Raw genomic sequence first — 25,107 nt, forward strand, 5'->3', positions numbered from 1 at the left:
GAAAGTAGTTAAAAAACAAACAAATCCCAAGTGGCTTGATCTGATTCATAAACTCTAACAATGTGCAGCTAATTGCAGATAGATTTTATTTTTCAAGGTATTGTGTCACCTCTCTCGTGTATACCTTCTATATTGGAGCATAAGTCATAGAAATGTTATTTTGCCCAACATTAGGTTTGAGAAAATAGTTTCCAAGACAGGAATAGCAGAACAGTGTTATTTTATGCTGTACTTTCCCCTTTTATATAAGCCTGCTAAAGTTCAGAGGTCAGGCAAAGAGGTTTTGGAGGTAAAAGTGAGCTGATAGAAATTTTTAGCAACAATGAAAAAACATATATCTAATATACAAACTTCATATTAGATATACCTTATATACGTATCACCCACAATCAGATAAATGCCAGTTACAATGACAGTCGTTTTTACTTGCCAAAATGGCAAAGCTTTATTTAAAAAGAGATCATACTCAGTGTTGCTCTGGGGGCAGGGGACTAGATAGGCACAACTTTAGTGGTACATATCCACAGTGTGTCAACAGCTTTCAAAGTGTATACTCTTTGACTTAGCAGTTTCATTTTTAGAAGTTTGTCTTACAGAAATAATTGCAGGTCAAAACAAAAATGTACCCATAAGAATATTTACTGAAACATTGTTTGGAATAGCAACAAAATGAAACAAAACGAAACCCAAAAAGTCTAATCCTGGAAGAGCAATTTAAAATTATGACACATTTTCATAACGTTGTAGAAAACTAAAGACATTGAAAGATAAACAATATGTGTTCTTAAGTGGAAAAAGCATATTTCATAGGGTAAGTATGTATAGTATAGTTTCACTTCTGTGTTGGTAGGTATACATATAGGAAAAAACTACAGACATACTCGAGGAATTTAGGGTGAGGTGTTGAGTTAGGTAATCCAGGTGGACCTGGGAGAAGTTGGGGAGATGATGGAGCTGAGCTTGAGGTGGAAAACATTGAGCCAGGTGACAGACTACTGTTCACTAAAATGTCAGTGGTTGCATTCTGTAAGTGGTAACATTAGTGATTTTTTTCTTCTTTTTTGATATGTATTTTCTAAAATTTCCACAATAGACATGTATTGCTTTGTAATAAAAAAAATCAGTATTTTAAAAAACAAACATAGAAAGGTGGTTTGGTGCTCAGCGTTCAATGAATTGTCAGAAGAGTTTATGTTGTGAATTTGTTAGCAAGTGGGCTAATGGCATGTGATGTGATGATGATGAAAATAATTGTTAAATCACCTCATTTTTGTACCTTTAGCCATGACCAGTTTATGGGATTCTTTTGGGAAGATACTAAATTAAAGCAACGTATGGAAAGATGATTTGTATTTAAAGCCAGATCGCTAGATCGTGGAAAATTGAAGCATTTTCCTGAATTGCTTCCTCAGATCAAGAATATTTTTCAATTAAAGGCCTTCTTAGAGATCCAGCTGCCTCCTGTGTCTCACAAAAGATTATACTCTTACTGATCTGCTAAGACCTACAAATATGTTGAACTTCAAACTGATATAAAAACAAGTGTTCATCTGGATTGACTAGATAGCAGTTAGGATTGTAATTAATTTGCCATTGCCGATCTACCCGGAGCTTAGAAGAATCACAGATTTTTAAGAATTTTAGAGGAATTGAAGTTGCAGTTTCAGAAAAGTTTCAGGACATTTATGGTTTGGAAGTGTAATTGGAACACAAACATCTATCTATGGCTTAATTATCAAACACTTGGCCTGTTACGGCAACTTCATGTAAAGAAGTGATGGATATAAAAATCAACTGTATCGGGCTTCCCTGGTGGCACAGTGGTTGAGAGTCCGCCTGCCGATGCAGGGGACGCGGGTTCGTGCCCCGGTCCGGGAAGATCCCACATGCCGCGGAGCGGCTGGGCCCGTGAGCCACGGCCGCTGAGCCTGCGCGTCCGGAGCCTGTGCTCCGCAATGGGAGAGGCCACAGCAGTGGGAGGCCCACGTACCGCAAAAAAAAAAAAAAAAAAAAAAAAAAATCAACTGTATCTACCAATAAAAAAACATCAAAATGCTTTAAACTTTGTATTTGAACCTATGATTCCAGAACTGTTCTAACATATTTTAACTCTATGGTCAAACTCTAGGCAAGTTTGGTTCCCTTATGTTTGTGCAAATACATTTTTTTCATAAATCTTTTGAAGTAAAAGCTAAGAATTATGATTAGTTGTGTAAATCTGGAATCTGATTTAGAATGTTCCTTGATTTCATATCCCTTTGTTCTTGAAGGTAGTATCTTTATAGTTGTCAATATTCTCTTTGATTTATTCAAAATGGATCAGTTAATAAAGTTAGTTCCCTAACTGTCCACTTTTAGTTTCATTAAAAGCAGCTTTTTGGATTACTTTGGGGTTATGGCTAAATTTCTATTTTTATATGGCTAATAATTTATCTTTTTACTGTATTTATGAAGTAAAAAGCTCATGTAACTGCACACATACAGATTTATGATTCTATGACTATTTCTGAAAAATTTCAGTGATCTTGGAGTTGTGCAAGAGCAAAACCCTGGATTAGATGAGACCTCTGTGTGCCAGGCTGGGGCTTTTCTGAGGCTCCAGTTTGTTGAGGAAATGATGAAAGTCATACCTTTGTCTTGCCATTTTGTTTCTTTATCTATGAGATCATTGTGAAAGTCCCTGACTCTCATTACGGTGAAACTGAGATTTTAAACATTCGTTTCTCTTTACATCCAAAATTCATCCTAGGTAAAAGGAAGAAGAATTCCAGATATGTTTCAAACAACAGTTGTCAGTCTTTTCCTTACTTTCCTTCCCTTGAGCCCCTGGGCTCATCTTTGGATTATTATATATAGTACCCTCCTAGGATACTACTACTGAACATTAATGAGGTACCACTGTCCCAATCTATTCTGTGTCTCCTGGGCATGTCTAAAACTGTAGAAGGGGGAAAAAAACTTTGGATCGACCCCAGAGGTTAGTGGAACCATGAAAATAATTGGCTTGTTAAATTGATTTGACAGACATTCATTAAGCACCTACTATGTGCTTCGTATAATACATTGGTCTGGGCATTGATGTTACAAAGATAGTGAAAAACCTGGGAGGAAGGAATAAAGTTACATAAAGTACTAAAGGGCACTGATAAGGAGATGATCAATTCTGTTTGGGAGTTGTCTAGAAAAGCATCTCATATACACATGTTTTTAGAGCAACAGAATACAGTTTTGCTTTGTTATTTAAAAAAAGGAATTCACATTCTTAGTCAACAGTGGCACTGTGTGCTCTTTTGGGTCCCAGTCTTCCCTAACCGCCCTGGTTGGATGAGATCTGTTACTCCCTCAAATTCATAGTATTCTGTCTGTTTTCTTTACATTGTACATTTATCCGATTCTGGAAAAATGTTAAAGATCTTAATGTTCTCATTTTAGTAAATAAACCTCTTACTTTTTCTTTATCTTGTCTTTCTAATCTCATTTTCTCTCCTTTTTTCCCTTCATCATTTTATATTTTATCCAGTGTGACTTTTTATAAGCTGTCTTAAACATTTTCTGAATCAAAGTGAAATATAAATAAATGACATTTGCCTTTTTGGTAGTATATGTCATATGCCTTTTATTAAAAATGTGAGTCATGGGCTTCCCTGGTGGCACAGTGGTTAAGAATCCGCCTGCCAATGCAGGGGACATGGGTTCAAGCCCTGGGCCGGAAAGATTCCACATGCCGCGGAGCAACTAAGCCTGTGCGCCACAACTACTGAGCCTGTGCTCTAGAGCCCACGAGCCACAACTACTGATTCCTGGATGCCTAGAGCCCGTGCTCCGCAATAAGAGAAGCCACCGCAATGAGAAGCCTGCGCTTCGCAACCAAGAGTAGCCCCTGCTCACCACAGCCAGAGAAAGCCCATGCACATCAATGAATACCCAATGCAGCCAAAAGTAAATAAAATAAATAAATTTATTAAAAATAAATAAATAAAATGTGAGCCAGTATAGAATGAGTCAGTGATTTAAGTACTTTTAACCCCACAATACTGAGCAAAGTGCCTTGCATATAGTATATAGTACATAGAAGTAGATATGCACTTAGTGCCTTGCGTGTTTGTTGAATGAATGATTGATGTACGTATGAGAAAGTCTGCTGTTTCGGGTCTCCTCAGCCCGCATCTGGTTTGCCTATCTGTCAGACTGCCTGCCCTGTTTGATCCAGATGAACTGGCTGAGTATATAACCAGTGTTTTGCTCAGCACACCTCCTTGTGTGTATGTATTTAAGCCTACTTCCAGACTAGATGCCAGGGAGTCAGGTGCATGGCAAAATGAAGACTGGCACTGAGGAAATTTCAAGAGAGGTAATCCAGTAATAATGGCCAGTGGTTCCTCTGAATCTTGTTCCCTCAAGTTGTTGAACTTCAGAGAGATGTAAAATTGCTTGCATTAGGGTAGCTCTGTGATTTTGTTTTGATAATGGATTAAAGTGAAAAGGTCATCCATGATATTGCTGTGGATGAATGTGATACTGATCAGGGAACATGCCAACTTTTTAAAGTCTGCATGCTTCCATTAGCAACTTAAGAATAGTGAAACACTGCTGCTTATTCTTTTTACATCAGAAATAGAGAAGTACCGGGACTTCCCTGGTGGTCCAGTGGTTAAGACTCCACGCTCCCAAAGCAGGGGGCCCAGCTTTGATCTCTGGGCAGGGAACTAGATCCCACATACTGCAACTAAGAGCTGGCGCAGCCAAATAAATAAATAAATACTAAAAAAAAAATAAAGAGAGACAAATAACCATATTTTCATCCTGTTGAATCTGCCTCTTTCTCATGCCACTGGGTTTGGGCAAGTTTATATGTAACTGATATTTTTCTGGTCGTAAAATTACAGCTATATTTATGAGAATATTTTCTAATTTCTTAGAGTTAAGCTATAATATGGATTTAGGAGGCTTACTGTTTATTGTGTTTATTGAATAAAATTTTTTCCCTTGTTTTCAACTGTGAAAACAAATGAGTGAAAAGCCTTATTATCAAGGTGCATAGCTTGGCTGGACCTCTGGATGATGTTTAAGGGAAAATATAGTCCCTGCCCTCAAGGAGGTTGTTGTCTTGTATAGTTAGAATGAACCAGGTACAAGTAGAGAACAGTCACAGTTTATCCTCAGGAGCTAGGTTGTTGAGAGGATTAGGAATGATCACTAGGAGATCAAAGTACTGGAGTCTTCTCAAAGAACCTGAACTGTGTCCTGGAAGGGTAGTTAATATTTGCGCAGGTAGAAAGTAGGGGTAAGAGGTGCCTGGCAAGTGGACCTTTTAAGAAGACTGTAGTTGCTGCAAAGGCAGAAATGAAAAAGTATGTTTTGTGTGAAGTTGAGTGAAGAGTAGTAGGACGAAAACTGATTGTTTGGGGGCAGTAACTGGAGAGATTGTGTGGGGACATGTTTCAGAGGATATTGAAAGCCAGACCCATAGTTTTGAGTTTGTGAGTAAACATGGCTCCTCATGCACTGTGAAAGGATGATTTTAGGAACTTTAGTCTGACAGTGATAATAGTTTGCAGTATATATAACCATGGTCAAGATGAGGAAATTAATTAGATAATCTCAAAGGGATTTTGTGATCATTTATTGAATCCTTACCGAGCACTGTTTGCCCTAAGTGCTTTAATCATTATTTCATTTAAACCTGACAGCTACCCTGTGAGTTAGATATTATTAGTCTCTTTACCTTAACCAGTGAGGAAACTGAAGCACAGCAAGGGCAAGAAACTTTCTTAAGGTCCCAAAACTAATAAGGAGTAGAGCTTCAGAAACCATGGTCTTAACCACCATGCTCTAAAATACTATGTTTTCCAGAGAAAATAAAATTAACATTCTTTTCTTCTGTGTAATTTTTCCCCCTTATTAATTCCCTATCTCCTTAACTACAAAACGATTTAGTGGCCTTAGAACAAAGGTTTGCCTTGGGGATTTCAAGTAGGTTCGCTCATTTCAAACTCTTTTCAAAACCAGTAATTACTGGCTGCTTATAAATAATACTTCGTAATTTCACTTTTTTCTTTCTAAACTGTGGTAAATCAAAACAACTTTAGACTGGACTTTAAGGAAGAAGGGAGGCTAGCAAATTTCACAAGTGTTTCTGGCTCACTGAGTTTCTTTACCTGGGTCAGCTTATATAAACAGTAATAGTTTTTGTATTTATGTCTGTTTAAATATACCATTATACTTATTTAAATGTAAGCTGACAGAAGCTCTTTTTAAAATAACACAGACACACACAAAGTTTGGGTTTCTGCAGTCAGAAGATTCATCATGGATTCCGAATTCATTTGCGGTCATTTTAATTGATGGACATGTACTGTGTAATTTAGAAGAGGGCGTTGCTTGGCAGTTGGTGTTCTTGCTCCAGGTCCCCTTTGTCGTTCGTGACAATTGGTCTCTTTGCAGCACATCTTTTTAGGACAAGGGATTGAGCTCCTGTAAAAGCATTCAGAGGTTTTCCAACTAACAATTTTCCCTCTTATTCTTTACTGTTTGGTTTCTTTGGCAACCTGGCCTCCCCTATCACCCTGCTGACATCTTACAGCCCCTGTTCCTCTCCCCATTCCCTTCCATTACTTGAGGGTTTTTTTCCCTTGTTGCTTTAGGTCTGCACTGGAAGAATATGCATGTTTTCTTAAATTTCCATTCCTGTATGTTTCTCAGAATATATTAGAAGGATAGAGAGAGAAAAGAAATCACTTACAGAAGCTAAGTAACCTTGTCTTTTTGGGTGTCAGGGTTTCTGCCATAAAAGGTTACGTTTATTCTGTTGCCTATAGTGTCTTTTTGTTGTTGTTAAACAGTAATAAAAAAAAATGTTTTCCAGTTAATCCAGACATTTTATAATTAAAATATGTTAATAATGCAAGGTATTGTAGAGGGAAAAATAATCTGGAAATAGTGTGGTTACTATAGGGTTACTCTAATTTTTTTTTTTTAATCAATTGTGTCTATGAAAAAGCATTTCTATTACTGTGGGGAGGGGAAAGGAAGTAAAGATCTAAAAATCTGTTGTTCGTATTTGGTCCTTTAATGATAACGTTTTGAATCCCAACTCCTCATGCTGTTACCTCCCTATCCTGGGCAGTGGTGGCCATTTCTGCTACCTAAAGCACAGTGAAAAGGCCCTACTTCTTTAAATACAAACAAAACAATTTGTACAGTTAATATATATTAGGTGCTACATGTTTGATCCTGACTGTAGTGCTAGTTGCCATGTCATTTACTTTTACCTTTGGAAATATTTTACTTTGGCCTCAGTGTAATTTAAAAATATGCTGGAGAGCATATGGAGTGTATGTAGGTAAGAAGTAGATAAGACAGGAAGAGATAGGAACAGAAATAGTAAGAATTACTACACAAATGCCTTTCCCTATAGGTGCAAAATATATGAGGTTTCTGTATGTGTGTCTAAATATATGAAAAGATAAGATGACTCCCTTTCTCGGTGTGTGTAATAACTTGATGATATATGTGTATGAATGTATATGTATATGTACATAGATGTGTGTGGTATAAGTTAAGAAGGAAAAACCTGGGGACTTCCCTGGTGGCGCAGTGGTTAAGAATCTGCCTGCCAGTGCAGGGGACACGGGTTCAATCCCTGGTCCGGAAGATCCCACATGCTGCAGAACAACTAAGCCCGTGCGCCACAGCTACTGAGCCTGCGCTCTAGAGCCCACAAGCCACAACTGCTGAACCTGCATGCCACAACTACTGAAGTCTGTGCGCCCTAGAGCCCGCACGCTCTAGGGCCCACATGGCGCAACTCCTGAGTCGGCACGCTGCAACTACTGAAGCCCGTGCTCCTAGAGCCCATGCTCTGCAACAAGAGAAGCCCTGCAGTGAGAAGCCCGTGCATCACAGCAAATAGTAGCCCCCGCTAGCCGCAACTAGAGAAAGCCCGTGCACAGCAATGAAGACCCAGTGCAGCCAAAAAAAAAAAAAAAAAAAAAGCACACAAAACAATGTATTCAAATAAAAGTGAATTTATTAAAAAAAATAATAAAGCTGTGTTTTTTAAAAAAAAAGAATGAAAAATCTGCTGTAGAAGCAAGAAGAGGGAGGAATTAATTTTGCTTGAAGAAGTCAGGGTAGGCTACATTAAAAACATTGCCCACAGACCTGGCCTTAGGAAGAGTGAATGAGAATTACTAGTTGTGTATGTTAGCTAGTGCCAAAAAGTGTGGGGAGTGGGGAAGGGGGCAGTAGCTGGAATATTGGAAGATATAATTGAAAGGTAGGTTGGAAGCAGATTGTGAAATACAATTTGACTTCATTGTTTAGGCAATCACCAAAATATATTTTTGGTTCAGTCTTTTAGATCAGGTTCGTGTTTTGAGAGTATCTCTAATAATATAAAATAATGTGTACTTCATGACAGAAACTGTATGATAAATGATGAATTAGTAACTTAATTATTAGGATGATCAAATTATGCCTGGTTTCCCCCTTCCTTCAATTAAAAAAAAATCTGTACTGAGGTAGTTTTATATAGTGATTGAGTTAGTATCTGATATTGAACTCCTAGTCTCCCACTTATTAGCTGTTTCTCTGACTTTGGATAAGCCTCAATCTCGGTTTAATTCATTGGTAAAACAAGCACAGTAATGCCTACCTCAGAGCACTGTTTTGAGGATTAGATTGAATGAGGTAATATACATAAAGCCCAGTACTTCACACAGAAAACTTATCTATGTAGCGATTATTATTTTGTGATACTGCTTTCATGATAGAAGAACATTTTTGGAATGTGAGGGATTAATGGTTTGGGGAAGTGAAGCAGGAGACCTTTGGTAAGTAGATGAATTAGGAAGTAGATTAATTATTGCTTTATCCAAACAATGCTTTTAGGTGACAAGGGAATTCAGAGTAGAAGAGAAGATTTGGCAGTGGAAGAGAAAATGTGATCAGTTTAATTATGGATGGGCTGACTTTCCAGTATAATGGAGACGATGAGGGTGATATCCAGGGGGTGATGGTTGGAAATATGAAGCCTGGAGATACAGACATGGAAGCTATTATGGTCTGATTGGAGATATCTGAGTCTGGGAGGAGTGACTGAGTAGCAGCCTAAGCAGAGAGAGAGAGCCTTAAGGAAAACTAAGGTTTAAGAATTGAGAGCCTGTCGAAGAGGTTATTCCTGTTTAACTCTAGGGATATAGTTCACTGGTCTTTTGTCCTATATTCTTTTTTAAATTTTATTTATTTATTTATGGCTGCATTGGGTCTTCGTTGCTGCGTGCAGGCTTTCTCTGGTTGCGGTGAGCGGGGGCTACTCTTCATTGTGGTGCACGGGCTTCTCACCACGGTGGCCTCTCCCGTTGCAGAGCACGGGCTCTAGGCACGCGGGCCTCAGCAGCCATGGCACGAGGGCTTTAGCAGTTGTGGCACGCGGGTTCTCGAGCGCAGGCTCAGCAGTTGTGGCGCACGGGCCCAGTTGCTCTGCGGCATGTGGGATCCTCCCGGACCAGGGCTTGAACCCGTGTCCCTTGCATTGGCAGGCGGATTCCCAACCACTGCGCCACCAGGGAAGCCCCTGTCCTATATTCTTGAAGAAACTAGAGAAATAATGTTTTTTAAATGTACTTTTAAATATTTATTTTAATAAAATAATCCGTACTGTTATACTAAGATATTCAAATCTGTATTCTGCAGGCCCGTAAGTTTAGACTTGTTGCTTTATTCATTAATGTATACAGGATATACCCAACTTTGGTTAGCTTTCTGACTGTTTGGGCTCATTCATAACATTTTCTCCCGTTCTCTCTCAAAGGGGGAAAATGTTCATTCTTTAATCTGGGGAAGCTCTCTGATGTTGGCAGGTTTCCTCCTCCTCAAGTCTAGACACTTGGCCTCTATAGTAGCTTTGTATTCAGGAAAGTTCTCACCTCTGAATTGTAGACTTAGTGCAGATTCGCTGGTACTTGGCTAGTCAAGAGCCCTACAGTGATTGGTATTAGTAAACCCCATGTTGTATTGCTTGCCAAGCAGCTTGCATAGTCAGTGTGTCTGGCCATAGACTTTACATGACTGCACCGTTAAGACACAGACTGTCTTACTGCCTTCTCACAGAATATCTACGGTTTCCAATTTATTTTTTTCTGGGGGAGAGGGGAAAAAGAATCTTTTGCCCCTGTCTCCAGACTGATATTTAAATTTTGGCAGCTTTGGATCTGGTGTAATAAAATATTAAAGAGACTCGGAAGTTATTAGAACAGAAGTTTCACCAGTTTGCATTAAGGTTTAACTTAGGCCCTATGTGTATTTTTAGTTACCTTTTTGAGTTAAACTGTCAGAAACTATCTTGCTTAGGTTAAAGATTTAGTTGTTAATTGTCCCGCCTCGTCCTACTTCACGTGTCAAAATCTACACATGGGATTTTGATTTGGAAATCCACAGTAATAGGAAGTTAATTCCACAGGGTCAGGTCTAATTTTTCATTTTAAAGTACTCAATCCCTTTTATTTATTTATTTATATTTTTGGCTGCGTTGGGTCTTCGTTGCTGCGTGTGGGCTTTTCTCTGGTTGCGGCGAGCGGGGGCTACTCTTCGTTGCTGTGCGTGGGCTTCTCATTGCGGTGGCTTCTGTTGTTGCGGAGCGTGGGCTCTAGGTGCGCAGGCTTCAGTAGTTGTGGCACGCGGGCTCAGTTGTTGTGGCTCACGGGCTCTAGAGCACAGGCTCAGTAGTTGTGGCACTCAGGCTTAGTTGCTCCACGGCATGTGGTATCTTCCTGGGCCAGGGCTCGAACCCGTGTCCCCTGCATTGGCAGGAGGATTCTTAATCACTGCGCCACCAGGGAAGCCCCCCTTCTTTATCTTAGACTACTCACTGAAAATAACTTGGGTTGCCTTTAGTTTTAATGCAGAACTTTTATTAGGATTTTATGGTGCTGTATCTGTTTGGTCCTGGAGGTGTGTGTGGCGTTGTGGGTGGGGTGGGGGGCTGACCTTGTCTTCTTGATCTGTAGGGACTTAGAAAGTTAGTTTCTATCGGTGTTTTCAGGAAGCCCAGTGGCAGAATACTGAAGAGCAAGTTTGTACAGACTTTAAAGAAGTGTAAGGTGGGCTACGAAGTTCCAATGTTAAATTAGTTTCTGGTCTGCCCACATTGTTTCCAAAGTTCACTTTACATTTTAAAAGCCTTTACTGATTTTTAAAGCAAATATGGAGAATTGCATGAAAACGCAGATCATCTGAGGGACATTTGAACTCGCAGAAATAATGAATGTAGAAGGAAGAGTCCTGCTGGCTAGGCGTTATAGGCTAGAAACTTGCATTTAAAGTTTAAACTGCTTGGGTAAGATGACTTATTTTCCTGGTTTATCCTTATATTTTTTACCCCTGTGTCCCTTTGCCATTATCGCCCACAACATAGAAGAATATTCTTTTGTTTATTGTAGTTTTATTTGAAAGAGAGACTAGAGTGTGGCTTATATAGGGGCAAGAGGGAGAATTGAGGTCTTTTCAACGTTAGGCATTTCTGTCAATGGACACGGCATGTGTCCTCTTTTAGATCCTTTACTAACGTTTTCTAGCTTTCTCCATAAAATTCTCACACGTTTTTGTAATGCTTTTTCCAAGGCTTGTGATAGTTTGTGGCTATTGTGAATGTGTTCTTTTAAAAATTATTATCATCACATCTTCTTATAAATTAATGTTGGTATATTAGAAAGTTACTGAATTTTTATATGCTGGGATCTCATAATTTATTTTGTACATAGGTTTTACTTATCCCTTCAGTGCTTCAGTTTCATCATCTATGAAACAAAGGGCTTGGGTTAGAATAAGATATTTCTAGTGTTAACATTACATGGTTCTATGTTGAGGTAATGTCCTTTGTGTTGAGGTAATGTCCTTTACATACTTCAAGAGGTAAGTGGGAGTTGTACCACCCAACTACAGGCAAGTTCTGTGCATACAGCCAAACCTAGCTTTTGTTCATATGTGTTTGCATGTGTTTAACACACTCAGTTCTCTGTATAATGATTCTTGAACATCTTGAGGTAAAGAGTGAATATTTAACATTTTAAAAATAACTCTCGGGCCTCCCTGGTGGCACAGTGGTTAAGAGTCCGCCTGCCAATGCAGGGGACACGGGTTCGTGCCCCGGTCTGGGAAGATCCCACATGCCGCGGAGTGGCTGGACCCGTGAGCCATGGCCGCTGAGCCTGCGCATCCGGAGCCTGTGCTCTGCAACAGGAGAGGCCGCAACAGTGAGAGGCCTGCGTACCACAAAAAAAAAAAAACTCTCAAAAGTACAGTTTCTTATTCTGGTTGAAATGGTTTACTATTATCTTTTCACCCTGCATTTTAGTTTGTTGCTGTGTTAGATTTACTGCATATTTTCTCTCCTAAAAATAGATGGTCTTTAAATCACAGTTTTTATAAATATTTGCATCTCAAGTCAAATTTTTTCCTACAACATGGGTTTCATTTGGTGAGTTTCACTGGAGCAGGTTATGTTAAGAGAGCTTTCTACCACATGTTTATTCACTTCCATACCTCTGTCCCAAGTATCCTATGTGCCAATGTCAGAAGATTCCACTGGGAGTGTGAGTAGTATTCTTGGAGAATTATTTTAATATTTATTTCTGCTGGGTGGAGGGAAGCAGATGCTGTACTTGTTGTCTCTGAGAATTCAATCCTAACCCCCAAGTATCTCTCAACAACATGGCATCTTTTTTATCTTTTATAAAAACATAGGTTATATAAGTTATCTAGATGTTGGTCAGGAATTTGCTTGAACAAACTGAAATGGCTAAATGAACTTTCACCCTAATTTGAATAGGGGTCCAGAAAATGAATTCAGGGCAAAGGTTGGCAGAGGTCATATTGGGGTGGCCTTGAGCTAGTACCAATACGTATGTATTTAAATTGTGGTAAAATTAACACTAACATAAAACGTGTCATTTTACCTGTTTTTCAGTATACAGTTAAGTAGTGTTAAGTACATTCACATTGTTGTGCAACCAAACTCCAAAACTTTTTTCATCTTGCAAAACCGAAACTCTATAACCATTAAAAAATACCCCATTTCCCCTTCCCCCCAGCCCCTGGCAACCACCATTCCACTTTCTGTTTCTATGAGTTTGAACCATTAGTTATTTTGAGAACTTGACCTCCTTTATGTCAGCTAAATGGATTTTGAGGATGAAGAAGAGAGTAATGGATTACTGTAAAACCAGTAGCCATCCTCCATAATCACATGAGTGTTGGTAGTTGCCAAGCCTGAAATTAGAGCAACAGCCAGTCTTCAGTAACGTGGAGTTTGGAAATTCCTGTTCCTTTTGTTGAGGAAGAGGAAGAGGATGATAGTTAGTGACTAACAGTTACTGGGCACTTATTACTTGCCTGAGGTTGGAGGAAAGACCTGCTTCTTCTAGAATGAAAAAGAAAAGGCAAATTTGGGTGCATGAAGATATCTAGAGACATGAAATTGAGGAAATTCTTCATGTCTGTTTTCTCTATCAAGCACAAGAGTGGGTCATTTGTTGAAAGTTAGGGATTTGAGCTTGACTAGAGGGCTTGAAGAAAGTGACAGAAGTTTGGAATTGCTAGGAAACAGGGTAGGGACCCATCAGGAATAAGTAGAATAATAATAATAGTGTTGGTACTAATAACAACAGTAAGAACAGCCAATACTTATTAGTTATCTGTTCTATGCCAGCTACTGTTCTAGGTGATACATCTTTTAACCTTTATAGCAACTTTATTAAAGTAGTTGTTCTACAGATGTGAAACTAAGTGGTAGGGTTGGGATTCCAATTTCATTCTCTTGCCTCAAGCCCAGGCTCTTCTTTCTGCACCGTTAATGACATTGGGATTCTCTACTTGATATCAAAAGTCAGAAGTTTAGAGTGTAACAAAAAAATTGTTCTTCAGAAAAAGGTAGAAGAGTGGACTGAAAAAAATGTGTATATCCAAAATATCATAAATATATTGATGCTTTTTCCCCCCAACCAGACTGATTGATGCCCTTGATGGGTTGCTTCACTAACTGAAGTGAGCTACCACAGCCCTGTAGAAACCCAGACCTGGTTATGTGACTTGACAGTTAGAGGTATCTGAAATTATAAACTCATTTTCTCCGTAAAGCCTGTGTGTCTAAAATACTGAATTGAGGTTAATGCTAGTAGGTCCTTCAGTTTCTGTGCAGGAGTAAATGAGGACCTTTTTATTTGTAGTTATACTATTCATTGAATAGGCATTAGTTGCACTGATTTTTTGGGGTGTGTTAAGGGACTGCATTACAAAGTATAATTTTTTAAAACAATAATATCTTTATGCATGTACATTATTGCTCTAAATAAATGCAAAATTTATTAAAAAGATAGCCCCTTAGAATCATATGTACAAGCTTAAGTACTTGTTTTGCTTTTATTGGATGTGTATAAAGGAACTTCCAGAGATGTAGGTGAACAAATGGAGGCCAAAAAAATTCTGATGTAAAGCAAATCAAAACAGATTAAGTTATAACAAAACCTCTGCTGACTAGCATTTTAATGTCCAGATGGACAAGCAAGCTCTTATTAATTTACCAAGGGTAAACTCATCTAGTTTGATCAGTTAATTAATTTCTAGGCTGTAATTAGTTTATATGAATACCCTTATTACTCAGATGGAAAAGCTCATTGCTGTGTTATGCTTTAGATTTACATTGCCTAAAACTATAGAATGTAGCTTTGCTCCCCAAATCAGTATGTCAGATTACTTACAATTCAAACTGAGCACTTACCTTTTCCAGGTTCAACCCTTTTAAACTTGGTCATACGTCATGTGCTAAATGTATCCTGTGTACTCTCTACCTTGTTAGGATGCTAACTCTTTGATTTTAATATAAGGAAAAGAGGTATCAATAAAGTATGACATGAAATTACAGTGTAGATGGATTTTGTCAACTTGGTAAACACAAACTACTATACAATAGGGCTTTGTTGCAGACTCTTTTTATAAGTGGAAAACTCTTCCAAAAGACGTTTTTGAAGTTTTCTATGAAGAAAGATTGCTAGTGAATGAAAAGAACCTTTTGTAGACCTCTACTTGGGAGTCTGGTAACTGGTACTTTGGGATTCTATACACAGAGCTCCAAGGCTGGGAGAATATCTCAGAGTAAAGCTATCTAAGTTTTGCATCCAAAGCTATTAATTTCTTCAATTATGAGAAGAAACCACAGATTGTGTAATGGCCTTGGTATTTTGTTGGTACGGAGAGGATGATCTCAGAAGACTCGTAAGCCTATGTTGGGATGTGTGTGACACGTCCCTTTTCTCCGATTCTTTTTATTTCAACAGTTGCAGACACATTTTTGAAACCGTAGATATCCTAAGTTAGCAAATCTGAATCAGTGCACAAAGCGACCATTTTTGCCAGTACCAAATGCATACTTTGCTGAGTTTTCTAATCTGGGCTCCAGAGTTTATACATAGCAAATTCTAACATTTGCCAAGTTCTGTTATGACCCAGAGGGGAGTAGAGCAAAGTGGGATGAAGAATCTGGAAAAGCAAGCTGCCTATAGGGTAAATTGCATTTTGGAATTTGCTTCCATGTGGATTTTCTCCTCATGGGCCACTGTGATGTTTAGCAGGCTGAGCTGGAAAGGTCATATTGTACAAGATGAAGAACAATAAATGGTCTGTTCAGTGACTTAGTCTTAAGCCTCCTGCAGTGCTGACTAACGGCTGCAATAGCCATTTTTCCTCTGGGATAGAAGAGTTTGGCTGTCATCTTTTGGGGAATACGGTAATTTGTAGCCATTGCTTTCAGCGTGGTGGGGAGATCTGACGCGCAAAGGCTTTATTCCAGTGGCTTATAGCTCCTTTTTTTCATGAACTGCTGTTTCTTTAGTCTTAAGAATATGTTTCAAAAAATGCATATGAATATTAAATCCAGTTAATTCATTTTCATTTTGCCAAAGAGAACTTGAATTTACCTCTTCCTACATGACATTGACCGCATCTTTTTATTTTTTTAATTTTAACCTTAAGACATTGGCTCTAGAAATAGTTTGTTGTTTTTTCCTTTAAATTGGTACAGTTTCCTTTACCTTGTGTTGTGGTGCAGTTCTAAACCATGTTTAAAATACGTACAAGGGGGCTTCCCTGGTGGCTCAGTGGTTAAGAATCCACCTGCCAATGCAGGGGACACAGGTTCGAGCCCTGGTCTGGGAAGATCCCACATGCCGCGGAGCAACTAACCCCATGCGCCACAACTATTGAGCCTGTGCTCTAGAGCCCGTAAGCCACAACTACTGAAGCCTGCGCTCCTGGAGCCTGTGCTCCGCAACAAGAGAAGTCACTGCAGTGAGAAGCCCACGCGCCTCAAGGAAGAGTAGCCCCTGCTCACTGCAACTAGAGAAAGACCACGCAGCAAGGAAGACCTAACACAGCCAGAAATAAACAAATAAAATAAATAAATAAAAAAAAAATACGTACAAGGGCATAGAGCCCAATAGAGTTTAAGAGATGTGAAGAATCTGGGGCAACAGTTACTGTTTCTAATAAGTTCGCTCTGATTTGCTTTGTGGGAAGTGTATTAATTAAGGACATTTTCCAAAGCATTTCCATCCAAGTAAATATGATATTTTACATGGCTGCCTTTTAAAAACATAGATGTATTCCTGACATTATTTATCTTTTTTTAGTAAGTGAAATAGCTTAAAATGAATGGTGAGTAATTTCTTTGACAGTAATACGGTAGATTAGATGTGCAGAGAATTCCCTTCTGGTCAGAACATTTTAAAATGAAGCTGGGGAAAGGAAAAATATGTGTAAAATACTGAAGCCCACGTGAGAAAAACAACTGAAGGCCTTGAAAGGACTAGAAAGCATGATTCCACAATGTAGAGTAAGCACTGATGGTGGTGTTTGTGCTGAGGGTTTCCTATGGCTTTAGAGCCAAAGGGAGGAGGGACAAGAGAAGAAAATAGTGTCCAAGCAGAGTGGGAGGTCATATTAGAAACTGCCCTATATAAAACTGGGATCCCAGAAAGGTGACTTCTCAGTGGATGAGTAGGAGAAAAAAATTCCCTGCATACAGAGACTTGCATATTAATGCCTTGGATCTGGATGGAGAAGGGGAGAAAGTCTCCCAAGAAACTGCCTAAACAGAAGCTTGCCCTCACATGGATTTGCAGCCAGGATTTTGCACTACCTGTAAGGCCTGAAAATCTCTCAGCTGCTAACTTTGTTGTTAGTAGTCCTAGTTGGTTGTGATTCCCAGAGTCTGGGAGAATCAAATTTAAGTCTCTGTGGACAGACCTCAAAAATTTTTTATGGATAAAGTTGCAAGAAATGTGAGCTTGCACAAGAAGACAAGCAACTATGAGTGAGTCAGGTGTAGCAGATTATATTTTCCTAAGATGGCTGCCGCAGTATTTCCCAACCCATGTGCCCTTCTAGAACCTTGCTATTCTGCTATCAAGAAGTAGAGTCTGGGGTTTCCCTGGTGGCGCAGTGGTTGAGAGTCCGCCTGCCGATGCAGGGGACATGGGTTTGTGCCCCCGTCCGGGAAGATCCCACATGCCGCGGAGCGGCTAGGCCCGTGAGCCATGGCCGCTGAGCCTGCGCGTCCGGAGCCTGTGCTCCGCAAAGGGAGAGGCCACAACAGTGAGAGGCCTGCGTACCGCAAAAAAAAAAAAAAAAAAAAAAAGTAGAGTCTGTCTCATTCCACTGAACCTAGCCAGGGCTTTCTGACTGCTTTGACCAAAAGTCAGTCAACACGGAAGTGATATTATGTGAATTCTGAGGCTAAGTCATAGAAATGCCGCACACCTTCCTTGCTCTCTTGGGATGCTCATTATTGGAACCCATCACCATGCTGTGAAAAAGCCCATGCAGTCCATGGAGAGACCCATGTGGAGATGAACTGAGGCCTAAGCTGCCAGCTGCCAGCCAGTGCTAATTTACCAGCCTTGTGAGAAGCCTCTGGAAACTGGATCCTCCAACTTCCTGTCAAGCAGCCCTAGGTGGTGCCACATGGAACAGAAACAAGCTGTCCTTTCTGAGCCCTGGGCAGATTGCAAATTTGTGAGCAAAATAAGTGATTGTTGTTGTTTGAATGCACAAAGTTCTGGGGAGGTTTGTTACACAGTGTTAGATAACTAAAACATCAGTGGTAATCATTAGTCTTGTAAAGACTATAGATGTTTAAAGAAATAAAAGAGGGGATTAAAATTACGGTATGGTGAAGAGACTCAAAATTGTTGAGGAAGGTGTGAAAGAAGAGCTCAGTCTCATCAGAACTTTTAGAAATAATAAACAAATGACAGGGGCTTCCCTGGTGGCGCAGTGATTAAGAATCTGCCTGCCAATGCAGGGGACACGGGTTCGATCCCTGGTCCGGGAAGATCCCACATGCCGTGGAACAGTGAAGCCTGTGCGCCACAACTACTGAGCCTGCGCTCTAGAGCCTGCGAGCCACAACTGCTGAGCCCACGTGCCACAACTACTGAAGCCCGCATGCCTATTGCCCGTGCTCCACAAGAGAAGCCATCGCAATGAGAAGCCTGCGCACTGCAGCAAAGAGCAGCCTCCGCTCGCTGCAACTAGAGAAGCCCGCGTGTGGCAACAAAGACCCAACGCAGCCAAAAATAAATAAATTTAAAGAAAAAAATGACAAAACACAATGGAAAGATGATATAGATTGGATAGAATTCAAGAGTGAAGTGGAAGATAGATCTGAAGAAAATTTCTGAAATTTAGTACAGAGAAAGAAGAGATGGGACATATGAGGTTTAGTGGCACGGAGAATAAGATACCACATATGTCTGATTTAGCAGTTATCAAACTTTTTGATATTAGGACTTCTTACACTCTTAAAAATTATTGAGAACCCAAAATTGCTTTCTTTCCCCACAAATCGGATTTTTTCTCTGAATCTTAAACATATTCTTGGATTGGTGGCTCATTTCCACCAGCCCGTTCAACTTTAGCATTTGTCTCATCCCCAGTGGCTTTTCCAGAACTACCACCTTCACCATGAAGCTCAAACTTAGTCCCAGTTCAAACTTAGACTTCTTCAGCATTTTTACTTTTCTCACAAAGACATCATGGAGTGGATAAATAGATTGGCAAGCCTTTTCTGTCTTTTCCAATGCTGTCTGGAATCAATTTATTGACCACTCTTCCAAGTCATTTGTCTGCACCTCTCAGGTCATGATTACTACCATCATCTTCCAAGTTTGGTGGACCTGTTGATGCTCAGTCTAAGAGGTTTTCTGCATCAGAGTGTTGTGTTTTTAAGTAAAACCAACACAGAATAGACAAAGCAAGTAACCATTGGTAGTCTTGACATCAACATGAGCTTCAATCATGGTCTGCCATTTTGACCACGGAGCACATTTTGTCATGGCTAAGATCCATTCCATGGAAATTAGTCAGGCAGTTTTTGCCTTGAACATCCTCAGTAATTAGCTTGACTTTTCAAAATGTGACTTCATCCTTCTGCACATCAGCAAGGCTCACTTCAAAAATACTACCCTTAGGGCTTCCCTGGTGGCACAGTGGTTAAGAATCCCCCTGCCAATGCAGGGGACATGGGTTCGAGCCCTGGTCTGGGAAGTTCCCACATGCCACGGAGCAACTAAGCCCGTGAGCCACAACTACTGAGCCTGCGCTTTAGAGCCCGCAAGCCACAACTACTGAGCCCGCGCGCCTAGAGCCCGTGCTGTGCAACAAGAGAAGCCACTGCAATGAGAAGCCCAAGCACCACAACAGAGAGTAGGCCCCACTCGCTGCAACTAGAGAAAGCCCAGGCACAGTAACGGAGACCCAATGCAGCCAAAAATAAAATAACTAAAAAAATAAATAAATTAAAAAAAAAAAAATACTACCCTTGAAGCCATCAGATGTGATTTTCATTCCTTGAGTTCTTGTAACTAGTGGTTTTCCAGTACTTCTTATAGTGAGCATACTGGTGCTTTTATGTCATACCAATTTTTCTTAGGAAATGGATCAACTACTTTCTTCTTGACTCCCATTTTGCTGCCTTTTGTAAGGCGCTTGTTCTTTTTTTTTTTTTCACAGTAGGAGAAAAATCACTTATAATATGCTTTTATCACCTTCATATAGTCTAGGTAATTTGCGCTAGACTAAAAGTGAGGCCTCCTAGAAGGGCGCCTGTTCTTGACGACCGCCATGGTGCTGCTCATAGAGCCAAAAGGGCCAAGTTGCTTTTTCGTATGTGGGTTACACTTATAATTTGGAGATGTTTCTGCATATCTGTTATAGTTCAATAAAAAAATTTACTTAAAAAAAGACACCATAAAGAGAGTGAAAAAATAAGCCACAACTTGAGAGAAGATGTACTGACAAAGTTCATCTAGAATATAAGAACTTTTCAAATTAAAAAGAAAGAAAATAGGAAAGTCGCGAACAAGTTTATTTCACAGAGGCTGAAATAAATGGTCCGTGAGCATATGAAAAGATCCTCAACCTTTTCAGTAATCAAGGAAATACAAATTAAAACAGCGAGGAACTCTTTGCTCCCCACCACTCACCAGACTGGGAAAAATGAGAAATAACAGTTGTTGGTGATGATATGGAACAGTGGGAACAGTCCCACTGTTGGATATGACCATCTTGGAAAACAATTTGGCTTTACTTATTGGTTCCTAAATATATACCCTAGTGAAAGTTTTGTGTTCATGGCCCTGGAGACAAGTATAAGAATATTTAAAATACTGTTCAAATAGCTAAAAATGCAAACAACCTAAATGTCCAGCAACTGTAAAGCAATAATAAAGATGGTATATTTGTAAAAGAATGACTGTTTAGCATAAATATTGTGAATTAGGTACCACTGCATGCATCTTCATGGAGGAATATTATAAATACATTATAAGGATCAAAAAAGGCAGTTAACAATGATCAGTCTGATTCTCTTGATATAAAATTTAAAAACAGGCAAATCTAATATGTTGTTTGGTGATACATATAGGGTAAAATTGTAAGGAAAAGCAAAGGAATGATAATATAAATTTTAGCATAGTGATTGTCTTGAGATAGGCACTAGAATAGAAAAGCACATAAGGAACTGTGGTTTGTATGTGACGTATTTCACAATAAAAATTTCTATGAGCATATTGTTAAAAAGAGCCCCAGAGTGATTCTTTTTCTAAGGAAAGATTTGGTAATGCAAAATACTAGTTCTTAATTAATCTTTTGGTAGGTGTTCTTACATAGAAAATCCTCCAGTAAATATATCTCGAATTTATTTTTCACGGTTTCTTCATGTCAACCTTGCTAAGTAGGGAGCATGACTAGGAAGAAGATGAAACAAGGAGGATTTATCCACAAGTTCAACAAGTTCAGGGGTTGTAGCCTTAGAATGAGAAATTAGGCCTCTTATCCTACCTGTCTTAAAATTGACTTACGATTTTTAAAAACAAAAAGACTGTTCTTAGTTTATTTTTTTGGTAAGCAGCAGAGGCACTCTTTTGCCTCTACCCCTAGCCTGAGTGTGCTGTTTTTAAAAATCTCCATGCATTGACATCTCTTCCTTTTCTGAAGGAATGCTAAAGCCAATAATTACACACAGACCTGACCTACTTTGGAGGAACCAGAGGACAAAGAAACCCTCACTTTTCTTTATCCTTTTTCGGTTAAAAAGCAGAGATTTGGGGAGGTGAGGGCCAGAACTTCCTATATCTATCCTTTGAAGAGTCTAACACAGTTTGTTCTTGTTTCATATATTAGAAGTTTCCCCGTGTGTGTTGCCTGTAGACTAATGGACTTAATGCTAATGAATCCTTTGCATATCTGCTGATCTAGAAGTGTTTGGCCCTTTCCCAAGGGCACTATAGCTTTGAGAAAATAGGAGGAAAGAATTTATTGATTTTTTTAAATTGTCTTATTTTATGTATTTGATTTTGTAAGCACCTCAGTCCTTTCTTTTTTAAAAGAAGTAGTTAGGATCTAACATACACAGTTACGTTAATGAATGAATTAACTGGAATAAAAATTTGGAGTAGTCATCCCCTTTAGTAATGGTTGTGGTTGCCTAGTAACTGTTACTCCAGTTCTTTCTTAGTTCCGTTTCTCTGTTGTTATTTTGCTAAGTTGGTAGGTTATTTTCATCTCAATTTTTAATATTTGCTTTATCAATTGACCTTTTTAAAAGTTCTCCCTAAATCACAAGCAGAAATCTTTTTGGTTTGGTTCATTAATAGTTGCTATTAATAATTAATAGTTGCTAAATAATTATAAATAGTTGCTCTGGGTTCTGGGTCCTAGGTCCAGTGTTGAGTGCTTGAGACTTTGCAAAACCCATTGTTTTGTGTAATTAACACCAACCTTAAGAGAGTAAGGTGAATATCAACATCTAGAATATCAAGAACTAGGAGACAAGACAGTATATGTAAGGACAGATCAGTGGAATAGGTTCAGGAGTCCAGAATTAAAAGCCAAATGTGGTCATTTGACTTTTGACAGAGTGCCAAGACAATTAAATGGAGAAAGAATAGTTTTTTCAACAAATGATGGTGGGACAACTGGATATCCACATGCAAAAGAGTGAACTTGGACCCCTGCTTTACACCGTACACAAAAATTAGCTGAAAATGGATCAAAGATATAAATGTAAGAGCTAAAACTGTAAAACTCTTAGAAGAAAACATGGGAGTAAATCTTTGTGATCTGGAGTTAGGCAGTGGTTTCTTAGGTAGGACACCAAAAGCACAGGGACAAAAGAAAAAACATTAAACTGAAGCGCATCAAAATTAGAAACTTCTGTGCTGTACACAATCCATCAAAAAAGTGAAAGACAAATCACAGAACGAAGAGAAAGTATTTGCAAACCATATATCTGATAAGGGATTTGTATTGCGAATATATAAAGAACTCTTACAACTCAATAATAAAAAGACAACCTAATTAAAATAAAAAATGAACAGAGAAGGTATACAGCTGCCCAAAAAACACATAAAAAGATGCTCAACATTATTAGTCATTAGGAAAATGAGAATTAAAACCACAATGAAATATCACTTCGTACCCTTCAGGATGGCTATAATTAAAAAAAGATGGACAATAACAAGTATTGGTGAGGATGTGGAGAAATTAGAACCTTCTCCTGCATTTTTGGTAGGAACGTAAAATAACGTAGCCTGTTTGTCATTTCCTAACTAGAAGAAGGATAGTGCCATTTATAGAAATTGGGAAATGAGAAATAGGGATAATGAAATTGGATTTTGTACAGTTGAATTAAAGATGTCTCTGGGACATTCAGGTGTTATGGTACCCACTGCTTAAAACTTTTTAATCATAGCTTTCAGGATAAAGTCCTCCAAATCACTTTCTTTCCTAGGGCCTATGAGGCCCTCCTCAGTCTGGTCTTCCTTCTCTACCCTGTTCTAAGCACACTCGTTTTCTTTCAGTCTTTGTTTGCCATGCTACCCCAATTTTGGGACCTTTGACCATTCCTCCCCCCAGTTAACGCCTGTTCATCTATCAGAGCTCAGTTAAGTATCGCTTCCTCATGGGAGTCACTGCCAACTCCCCAGTCGAGGTGGGAGCAGCACACATTTTTATTTCACGGTTTCTGTGGGTCAGGAGACCCTCTGCTCAGGGTCTCATAAAGCTGTAATCAAGGTATTGGGTGGGTTGCATTCTTATCTGGAGGCCCCAGTGGGGAAGAACCCACTCCAAAGACCATTCAGACTACTGGTAGAGTTTATTTTTTTGTGGCTTTATGACTGACTTTTTGCAGGCTGTTGGCTGGAGGCTGCCCACAGGTTCTAGAGAGGTGACCTACAGTTCTTTGAGACCATCCACAGATCCTTTTCTTAGGAGCTTCTCAAACATGGCCACTTGCTTCATCAGGACTTCCAGCTTGATGGAGGGGAGAGAAGAGATTACACAAAATCATGAATGAATGTATGGTGTGTGCAATCACTGGAGGTTGGTCACCTTAGGGTCTGTCTGCTACATCTTACGACTTCTGTAGAGAATATTTAATTTTGAGTAGGACTGCACCCAGTGAAGTCTGTTTTGATGAAAGCTAGTCAGAGAGTACATCCCAAATATCAGCTTAACCTGGTGGAGCTGGTTGTAGTGAAAAGAACAAACCTTGTAATAATTGGCATTATGTTAAACGAAGGAAGGTAGAGGTGTTCGTGAGCATACCAGCAGAAGATGAAGAAAGAAGTTGGAGGAGAGCTGAAGTACTGTGATGTATTTTCCTGGTTTCAAAATTTTGCTGACTTCTGATTCTGTCATTCATTCCTTTGTTAGTCAGTTTACTATGTTTATATTTAAGAACTCCTTACCATAAAATCTAGTTTTGAGAGGCAGCAAAACATACTGTGTAGTTAAGGGTTCAGGCTCTAGAGCTCAAATGCTTGGGTTCAAATTCTGCCTCTGCTATTTAGTACCGTATAACCTGGGCAAATTACCTGGTTGGTTTGTGCGTCAGTTTTAAATGGGAATGATAGTAGTACCTACTTCACAGGGTTGTTGTGGAGATTGAGTTAATGCCTATAATTATTGTTATTTTTTTCAAGTGTGATAACTGTTCCATAGTTATGTTTTAAGATAAGAGAGTGGATCCTTTTAGAGGTACGTACTGAAATATTTACAAATGAAATGATACGGCAATTGGGATTTTTGGAGGAAATTGGTAGAGGTATAGATGAAACAAGATTGACCATGAGTTAAAAATTGTTGAAGCTGATTGATGATTTAATTGTATTACTGTCTACTTTTATATATATTTGAAATTTTTCATAATAAAAAGTAACTGCCTTGGCACGTATTAAGTGCTTAATAAATTTAAAGCTATTTTTATTATGTTTAACATGTTGGGATTAACTTGTCTAAAACACAAAGAAAAAATACAAAACTAACTTGACACTTCAATTTTCTCATTTCTAAGATTCTTTTTATAGATGGAAGCTATCAAATTTGGATAAGATTCTTAGACTTGGATTTTTGGTTTCTATATTGACATCTTCCTAATTTGTTTATAATTTATGGCTTAATTAGTTTAATTGTGGCCTGCATTTAATTTAGACTACCATTGTTTGTTCTGTAAGTGGAATGGAAATTAATAATATTATTGATTATCAGTTT

The 25,107-nt window shown here is 39.0% G+C and overlaps 1 protein-coding gene and 1 pseudogene across 2 annotated transcripts in view; one reads left to right on the top strand and one right to left on the bottom strand.

Annotated features, from left to right (window-relative positions):
• SIK3 (SIK family kinase 3) overlaps nt 1–25,107 on the top strand; it is a 245,690-nt gene that overhangs the window by 103,484 nt on the left and 117,099 nt on the right. The gene's annotated exons all lie outside the window — the stretch shown is intronic.
• LOC136126756 (small ribosomal subunit protein eS1-like) lies at nt 18,919–20,042 on the bottom strand (annotated as a pseudogene).

The sequence above is a fragment of the Phocoena phocoena genome, chromosome 8, assembly GCF_963924675.1.
Source record: "Phocoena phocoena chromosome 8, mPhoPho1.1, whole genome shotgun sequence".
NCBI lineage: Eukaryota > Metazoa > Chordata > Mammalia > Artiodactyla > Phocoenidae > Phocoena > Phocoena phocoena.